This window comes from Syngnathus floridae, chromosome 22 (assembly GCF_059516105.1).
Source record: "Syngnathus floridae isolate MCC-2025c chromosome 22, RoL_Sflo_1.0, whole genome shotgun sequence".
NCBI classification, from domain to species: Eukaryota; Metazoa; Chordata; class Actinopteri; order Syngnathiformes; family Syngnathidae; genus Syngnathus; species Syngnathus floridae.
Window position 1 is genome coordinate 9,629,430 of NC_142434.1, and position 9,224 is coordinate 9,638,653.

Sequence of the window (9,224 nt, forward strand, 5' to 3'; positions counted from 1 at the left end):
GTTCGACGCCTGATCAATGTTAGCATGGAGTGAGCTGAAGTGCATGGCGCTGAAGATTTGAATCTTTGAAATGCGCTGAGGTCTGACATATCAGGCAGAATGGTTTGCCATCACGTTCAACAAAAAATAGAAACTTTCCCACTCTGATTAAAACGTCCTGTGTTCATCTACGTATTTTCGTTTTGCTGTGCATCTTTTCCCTGCCATTTCGAGAGCCCAATTGACACTCATAGTTTAAAGAAATGTGTTTGCCCATCCTACTTTGTGGAATTTCACCACATGCGCTTTTGACCAAAATACCAAATTGAACTCAAGTGAAGCCAACACGCACAACCCCCCCCCCCCACACACACACACACACACACACACAAAGCAGAGCTAAATGCAAAATGTACTCACCGGTGACTCCAATTTTTTTCCCCCCTGAAGAAACAGCTGGACGGGTGGCCCCGGCTGGCCAGTGGGACTCTTGTTATTCTGACCCTTTTTAATGCGCGTTTGGGGCAACAACCGTTTTTTGTGGCGCTCTCTTCTGGTTCAAAAGTGCCCTGCATGTGAATTTGCTTTTCCTGCCTTCTGATTGGATGAGCGCCGGTGTGACGCGGTGCCTCTGTCACCGTGGCGGGGGGTATACGTTGGCATCGGAGCGTCTGCCAACGTCTGAGACCGGCTGGCAGTGTATCGGAGGTGTCGAGTGCGGTGCCGCTGGAGCTCACTCACCAGCTGGTGTTAGGGCCACAGAATGAAGGCCAAGGAGAAGAATAGAAAGAGAAACAGAAACTTCTCCTCCAATTGTTTGATTTGTCTCTTCTGAGCTTCGATGAATTCTTTCAGCTCTTTGTTCCTCTAGGACGGACAAATGGAAAGTGGCATTCAAAAGCCAGTAAGCGTGCAAGTAAGTGCCGGGCTGGCTTTGGGCCCTTACCTGTTGCGCGCTGTGCAGCAGATCCATTCTCTCTTGGAGGATGCAAGCGTCGCGCTCCCTCAACTCGCACATCAGGGCTCGCTTCCATTGGTCCACGGCACTCCTAAGCTCTTCTCTCTGATCCGCCGTCAGCACGTCATTCACGCCAGCGTGGCTGGCTTTTTCGCCGTCCGTGGCGGGGCAGTCCCGCTGCGGTAGCGCCTCGTACAACATGGCCTCCAGCTCCAGGATCCTCTGGGCCGCAATCCTCGTCCATCAGTGGTCCGGCGGGAGATTTGAGGGCGGCTTACCTTATGAGCCTGGTCCATGGAACACTTCCTGAAGTCCAACTCTTCATCCAGGTAGCCCTTCTGCTTGCAGAACATATCCTAGCACAGCTCAAGGTCAGAATTGTTGGGGCACATTGCCGGAGTTCCCCTTGGCTGATGTCGCGTGTCTGTCTACCTTCTCACTTTCAATGTCCAACATCTTCTGTTGAAGTGCTGACTTGGTCACTTTGATGTATTCTAACCACTGAGGAAAGGCTGCTGTCACATAAGCAGAATGCGAGAGCGTGCGTGGACGTGCGCGTTACCTTCTCGGCTAGGGTGAGAAGGGTCCTGGCGTGAATCACGACCACCTGCTCCTCGTTGGTGAGATTCTGCAAGAGCCCAAAGGCACAGCGTCAACAAGCTTCTTTCAGCGCAAAGCCTTCCAAAAGTCACATTTGAGCCGCCGAGTCTCGTGGAGTGCGAACATAAGGAGTTCGACATACACTTACGGCGTTATAGCCCAGGATGTCCAGCTTCTTCATCAGATCACTGATGACGATGTCCGGGGGAAAGGCGCAAGGAGCAATGTAAGGTGTTCTGGGACCTCGGGTTAAGGTTAGGGTTGCGAGGGACGCCTTACGTACGCTCACGCCCTCGGCCTCGCAGTAGATCTGCAAAGGGCTGAGGCCGTCTGGGAAACGGACTTGCAGAAACTTCAAGACGGGGGAGCGCCACTCCCTCTCCTGAAAGGCAGAGGCATGCATCCGTCCGTCCGTCCGTCCGTCCGTCCGTCACATCTCTGGCCTCAACACGCTTGTGCGAGTCTTCCCACCTCCAGCTCCAGGATGCGGAACTCAAGCAGTTCGTTTTGGTCTCGGATATCCTGGATGTGCTCTTTCAGACGCGCTTCTTCCGCCTCCATCCGCCTGACCTGAAAAGACAGTCAGACCTCATCTGCGGGGCTTCCCGACAGGTGTGACGCCAAGCGACTCCGCCCAGCGCCTTTCTTTCCGTCACCTTTTCGGCCAACTGCTGATTGCTCTGACGCAGCAGCTGCTTCTCCTCCACCCACTTGACATTCTAGAAGAGACAAACGCGTGGACAGCTTTGGAATGTTGTGTCATTTTCATCCACAAATTCTTTGGTTGACTGGAAAATGACATTTGCTTTTCTCCGCATTTTCCCAGCCACGTTCGGGGGGGGGGGTTGGTCCAGTAATGCCAGACGGATGAGTGACTGAAGAATGTAGCTATTTTGTCTGAGAAAAAGGTGTGCTCATTGATGAGCTTACCTGTCCTTGTTGCTTCAGCGCTGACTCCAGATCTGCTACTCTGCTTTGATAGTGACCCATTTCTACCATCAGCTTTTCTCTGGTCTGAAAGGAGGAGGAGGGAGGCTCCTCCTCCTCCTTTCAGACCAGAGAACACCCGAGGCTGGGTGAGAACGGGGAGGCTGCGACCCGGCCGGGGGTTGCGGGAAGGGGCGCCACCTTGATCTCCTTCTCGGCGTCGTAGTCCCCTTCGCTGGTCTGGGCTAGCAGAGCGTAGGCTCGTTGCAGCGCTTGATATTCTTGCGTCAGCTGGCGGTAGCGAAGCTCCGCCTCTTCATGCACACACCAATGCAACACAGCACTAGTACCAGAATCAGTCAGACCGGCGACAAAGCACCCGCGACGCAAAGACGAGTCCGATTCCAGGCTGAAGAGGAATGTTTGGTGCCAATACGCTGGCAGAAATGGCGGGCTACCTCTTCGGGTTCCGTGTCGGGGGTTCTGTCGGTGTGAAAAGACAAGGACGATCCGTCCGAGTCCACCAACACGTCTTCGTCGTAGCCGTAAAATGTTTCGATGACCTGCGGGCGCGGAAGCAAACATCTCTCTGAACAAACTGAAGCGACACCTCACGATGAATCGACGAGAGGAACGATAGCGAGAAAAAGGCCATTTCATCTTGCGCAACACCAAGCAGCCGCAAACAAACAGACTCACCTTGCAGGACCTCACGCTTTGTTCCTCCTCAGAGATTCTCGACGTCGGTATCGTAGCAGCAAATCTCTCTCCTGTCGACACAAATAATCCGCCTTTGAGATTCTTTGGATGCAAAGGGAACGAACGGCTCCGGCGCAGAAACAAACGCGACTCACAATGACATTTCTGACATGAGCTCCTGTCTCCAGAGCCTGAAAAACACGTCACCGGCGATGATTGGAGGGACGCTCGTCTTTTCCAAAAGTGACAACTACAGGGTGTGTCAGGGTTTTCCAGATTATCTTTATCGTATCATTGTGTTGCTTTGACTTTGACTGCGACCTGTAATAAATAATATTATTTATCCCTTATTTATCCCTATCGCTTATCCCTTCCTACACAAAGTTGTAAAACACCCCTTGCTATGTTTTGACTAGAGGTCAAGGGCTTCCTCTATTCAATCCACTCTTACACCCACCCTGTTTCTCTTAATTAAAATGCTCGTGCAGGAGCCGAGAGTCAGACTTCATTCGTACAACGGATGGACTCTCCACCTGCAGGTGTCCAAAAGAACTTACTTGTCTCCCGTGTGGTTCTTGCAAAATAAGTTGGAGCGAGCGCAACTCTAACAGGGTGCATTTTGCCACTAGCTGCCTACGGACAATGACGTCGCGCTCGCGGCTCATGGTTGACGGGCTGAGCAGCCGGGCAAGTCCGTCGTTTTCAGCGCACAGCGAGTGGCAAAGGCGCTGACAAAACGGGAGCTTTGAGCTGCTGAAAACGGCAAAACAAGTCTAAAGCGTGTTCAAACGCGTGCGCACAATGCTCCTGCTTGAAAGGTCGGAATTTAAGGGGCCAATTTTTTGGATGGCGGCCGCCGGCCAAGCTTTGGACGGAAAAGGTTTCCTGGCGACAGCGAGCGAGCGCGGCGCTGCCGTACGTGCACCGAGTCGCCTGCCTGAAGACCTTGGACAAGTCGTCGATGATGTGCCGCTGCTCCACAACTTGAAGGAACTCCATTTCACCGTCCTGCTGGCCGCAACCGCGGTCCAGGTCATTGAGCGAACTAGGCCTTCTCTGTGGAACACAAATGCAGTGGACTCTGTTGGCACGCCGCCGTTGTCCGCGTCGACTTACCAAGCTTGCCATCTCCTCGTTCTCCTGGGTGACAAAGCGCACTTTGTTTTCAAGGCGACACAGCACCAGCGAGAGTTCTTCATTCTTCCTGCTCAGGCGTTTGTTTTTGTACAGGAGTGGCAGAAACTGGCTTTCTGTTTCTCTCAGTCGCTTTAGCTGCAAGCATGAAGTGCGGGATGTGAAAGACGCACAACACGCGGGCCAGAACGTATCCATTCCTTTTGCATCGGTTTGAACGGAATCGTGCCTTTGGCTCCCAATAAAAGACATCTACCAGGCAACCGACTCGCCGCGCCGCTCAACTAATAAGCAAGCGCAATGGGTGCCTCGCTGGATGGCGCGCATCAAACGTAGCGCAAACCTTCAAGCGTGCCGTCAATAAATTACCAGTTCATTGCGCTCTTCAGAAAGCAGGGCGTTTCGATCCTCCAGTTTCCTGATGACTGCGCTGAGCTCAGCGATTTTCAGATGAAACCGTCGCGTGTCCCGATCCTCCTGAGACTGAAAACGCCCCGCAACACACACACACAAGCACTCGTTCAAAGTTCAAAACTGTTTTTGTGCTACCTTCCTCCAGCAACGAACTAAGTCATGCGTACTGCAAGTGTGTGATGAGGTGGCTTACGCAATGAAGAGGATTGCTAGTAGCGGCGTTGACCCCACTTCCAGGGTAGTTTAGGCCCGCCCTTTGGGAATCCCTCAGGGCAGCGATCTGCTGCTCGGCAGCCTGAGTCTGCAGCTGAAGGCGGTGGACGTGGCCGGCCCCAGGGCTTCATCCAAAACACTAACCGCTCTGTCTTTCAGCTTGATCTCATCCGTCTGGATGTACAAACGGGGAGCGCTCAGGCAGGCGGGCAAACTCATTTGCCAGAATTGTGACAAAAACAAAGAGAGCAACCGGCCAATTTTTTTCTTGAATCGACTAGAACACCTTTGCTGTGACAAAAGCGAAGCGAGCAACCGGACATTTTCTTCTTGTGAAATAGAATAGAATAGAATGCCTTAGGTGTCATTGCACTGCAGGTATACAACGAAATTGGGAACATAGCCACGCACCGCGCATCTGATCAGTCCTACCAGTCGGCGGATCTCCCTCTCGCAGTCTCTCTTGGTTCGGCTCAGCTCCTCCCGATGCTGGTGATGAGCCGATCGGAGCTCGGCCGCTCGGGACTGCCAGGCCTGCTGGGCCGCTGCCAGGGCTTCTTCCGCGCTCCTGGTGGAGGCGACACCGCTCGGTCTCCCGACACCGCCGCGTCTCCTCCACCTCCGCCAGCAAAGCGCCCCCCCTCCTCACCTGAGCAGACATTGCGCCACACCGGGCCGTTGAGACCGCAACGGAGCGCCGCGACGCTTACTGGGGACAAGCTACACAATACGGTCGCGGCCGCATCGAAGCCCGACGTGGCGTGCGGATAGTCAGACACGGATAGAGCGGATCACCTTGTCCATGGAGCCGTCCCTCAGGCTGAGGACCAAGGCATTCAGTCGCTGGATCTCTCCATCTTTGATTTTGATCACTCTCATCAGCTCCATTTCATGCTGCCGCAGTAATGTCTCCCTGGTAATGGCTAACTCTTTCTGCTTCTCCTCATGGAGTTTGCTTTTGAGTTCCGTCATGGCGGCGGTGGCACGGTGGTGCTCCGCCCGCAGGTCCTGACTTCTCTCTCTCTCCAGACAGCTGACCTGACATGACTTAGACTTAGACTTAGACAAACTTTATTGTCATCTTGTCTGCACATGGTGCATACAAAACGAAATTCCGTTGCATACGTCTTACAACAAAGTAGTGATATTGCAGTTGAATAGAAGTAACATATCCTATGACAATATATATATATACATATACTATATATATATATATATATATATATTAAAAATAAGTATAAAGTGCAGCAGTGATAATTATGCAATAGTGCAAGTAGGCAAAACAGTATTCAAGAGTGTGCAGAGGAATGCTAAACCATGTATTAAACTTCTATTTAAAGGGTTTATACAAGTTCAGTAAAGTTGGTAGTGCGAGATAGTGCAAGATAGAGGTCCGTAGTGTCATAAAGTACAGTTCTGTGAATGTGTGATGCAGAGTTCAGTTTAGAGCTCAACAGTTCTAGTGTTCAACAGTCTGATGACAGCAGGGAAAAAGCTGTTGCAGAACCTGGTGGACCTGCAGCGGATGCTGCAAACCTCTTCCCAGAGGGCAGCAGGGAGAACAGTCCATGGTGGGGGTGTGATGGGTCATTGATGATGTTACGGGCACGGGACATGCAGCGCTGAGATGAAATGTCCTGAATGGAGGGAAGAGGAGCCCCTATGATCCTCTCTGCTGTCCTCACCACTCTCCTCACGTTCTTCCAATCGGAGGCGGTGCAGCCTCCACACCACACAGAGAGACAGCTTGTCAGAATGCTCTCTATGGTGCTCCTGTAGAACGTCCTCATGATGGGTGGGGGCAGGTGGGCTTTCCTCATCCTCCGCAGGAAGTACAAGCGCTTCTGTGCCCTCTTGACCAGTGCCGTAGTGTTCATAGTCCAGGTGAGGTCTTCTGTGATGTGGACCCCCAGGAATTTGGTGGTGCTGACCACCTCCACAGCTGAGCTGTTGATGATCAGTGGAGCGTGGTGAGGCTGTTTTTTCCTGAAGTCGACGATGATCTCCTTCATCTTCTCCTCATTCAGGATCAGGCTGTTTTCTCTGCACCAGCCCACCAGCTGCTCCACCTCCTCTCTGTAGTCCAGGTCGTTGTTGTCTCTGATGAGCCCCACCACCGTTGTGTCGTCTGCTGACTTCACGATGTGATTGGTGGTGAACCTGAGGACGCAGTCGTGTGTCATCAGGGTGCACAGCAGGGGGCTCAGGACGCAGCCCTGAAGGGAGCCTGTGCTGAGGGTGATGACATCAGAGGTGTTCTGTCCGACCCGGACTGACTGAGGTCTGTTGGTGAGGAAGTCTAGCAGCCAGTTGCGAAGGGGGGTGTTGAAGCCCAGGTGTTCCAATTTTCCTACCAGATGCTGTGGGATGATGGTGTTAAACGCTGAGCTGAAGTCCAGGAACAGCCTCCGCACATGGGTGTTCTTCTCCTCCAGGTGAGCCAGGCTCAGGTGAAGAACGGAGGAGATGGCGTCCTGAGTGGAGCGGTTTTGCCGGTCGGCAAACTGGAACGGGTCAAATAATAGGGGGAGTCTGGAAACGATGTGACCTTTAAGCAGCCTTTCGAAGCACTTCATCATAACCGGAGTCAGTGCAACAGGCCGGTAATCATTAAATGAGGTGATTTGAGGTTTCTTCGGCACCGGAATGATGGAGGCAGTCTTAAAGCACGCCGGCACTGTGGCTTGGCCCAGCGAGGTGTTAAAAATGTCTGTGATGACCCCAGCCAGATGACTTGCACATTCCCTGAACACACGCCCAGGAATGTTGTCGGGGCCAGGGGCCTTACAGGGGTTGACTCTCCTCAGGGTCTTCAACACATCGGCGGAGTCAAGGCAGAGTACCTCCTCTTCCTGATGGGGGACAGTTTTAACTGCTGGAGTGCCGTTTAGTGCCTCGAACCTCCCAAAGAAGTTATTTAGACCATTTAGAAAGTCAGCATCAACTACACCCACCGGGGGGGGGGAGGGGGAGTTGTAGTCTGTAATCGCCCGTATGCCTTGCCACATACTCCTGATGTTTTTGACGTCGTGGAAACGATCCTGAAATTTTCGACTGCGGTCTCGCTTCGCTATCCTGATGGCACGGTTCAAGTTGGCTCTCGCTGTCCTCAGTGTCTCCTTGTCGCCAGACTTGAAGGCAGAGTTCCGCGCTCGTAGCGTTTGACGTACCTCCTCAGTCATCCAGGGTCGTTGGTTGCCCCGGGTGATGATATTCTTAGTGGTGCTGACGTCCTCGGTGCATTTGTTGATGTAGGCTGACACAGTCATGGCACACGCATGTCTAATCTACATCGGGAAAACTGGGAGGGAGGGAGGCAGGCAGGGAGGCAGGCAGGGAGGCAGGCAGGGAGGCAGGCAGTGTCTGTCTGTTGAGGTTTTCACCTTGTTCTTCTCCTGCTGAAGTTCTAACTGGACGTCCATCAGTTTGGTTCTCAGCTCGTCATTGGCGGCCTGAAGGGCGTCCGTTCGCTCCGCCTTGGCCCGCCCTGCCGGAGCTCGTTTGGACATCTCTTACTCGAGTCTCGCCCGGTCGTCAGTCAGAGATCACAACATTTGTACCTGGAGAGCACAAACGCAGCGCTGTTTTCCACTGGCTTCGAACTCAACTTCAATCGGTACCGTAACTTACAACATCATAAACATAGAACTAGCTTGACTTATTCATTGAATAAATGCATTTGGTTCTTCAAAACTGCATCACGCAACATAGCGTGACCGAGACGGCCGTTATCCACCTGCGTGAAGTTATTTGGTGAAATGAATGAGATGTTTAAGACACCATCGTTCTGTCTCTATGTAGATGAAGGGAAATAATCGATTGCTGAAGGTCCAAAGGTGTTGTGATAAACAAATAAACATATTAGTGATTAGTGACATATTTGTGATAAACATATTAGGCAGGATAATCACATATGTTAACGTGACTGCCCACACTGTATTTATTTATGGTTATTTGTTAAATCGAGTACTGTTAGACATGAAATAGGAAGTGTTTAACATAAATGGAAGACGAAAGGGGTACTCACCATTGTAGCTCCTGCTGGTCAATGATACGAGCCTCTTCTTGCAGTGGAAAACATACAGCCAACAAACACCGTGGAACCTAAAGGAATGAAATTAAACATTAACATTTAGCCTCAACCAACATTCACAGATACAACGCAACGCAAACTACACAAACGTAAATCTTTTTAAACACAATGAGTTGTACTTACCGTGTACGCTCTAGACGGTCCACTTGCAAGCAGAAAATAAAGATATTTCTGTTGATAATCGTCGTGTTTGTATCCGGTGTCTCG

General features: G+C 51.8%; 1 long non-coding RNA gene across 1 annotated transcript; it reads right to left on the bottom strand.

The window, feature by feature from the left end:
• Positions 1–4,299: 4,299 nt before the first annotated feature.
• On the bottom strand, positions 4,300–5,507 carry LOC148379568 (uncharacterized). Its single transcript, XR_015855477.1, has 4 exons — positions 5,357–5,507; positions 4,905–5,098; positions 4,667–4,780; positions 4,300–4,435 (listed from the first exon to the last, which is right to left on the bottom strand). It is a non-coding gene; the product is annotated as an uncharacterized LOC148379568 (long non-coding RNA).
• Between the last annotated feature and the right edge of the window lie 3,717 nt (positions 5,508–9,224).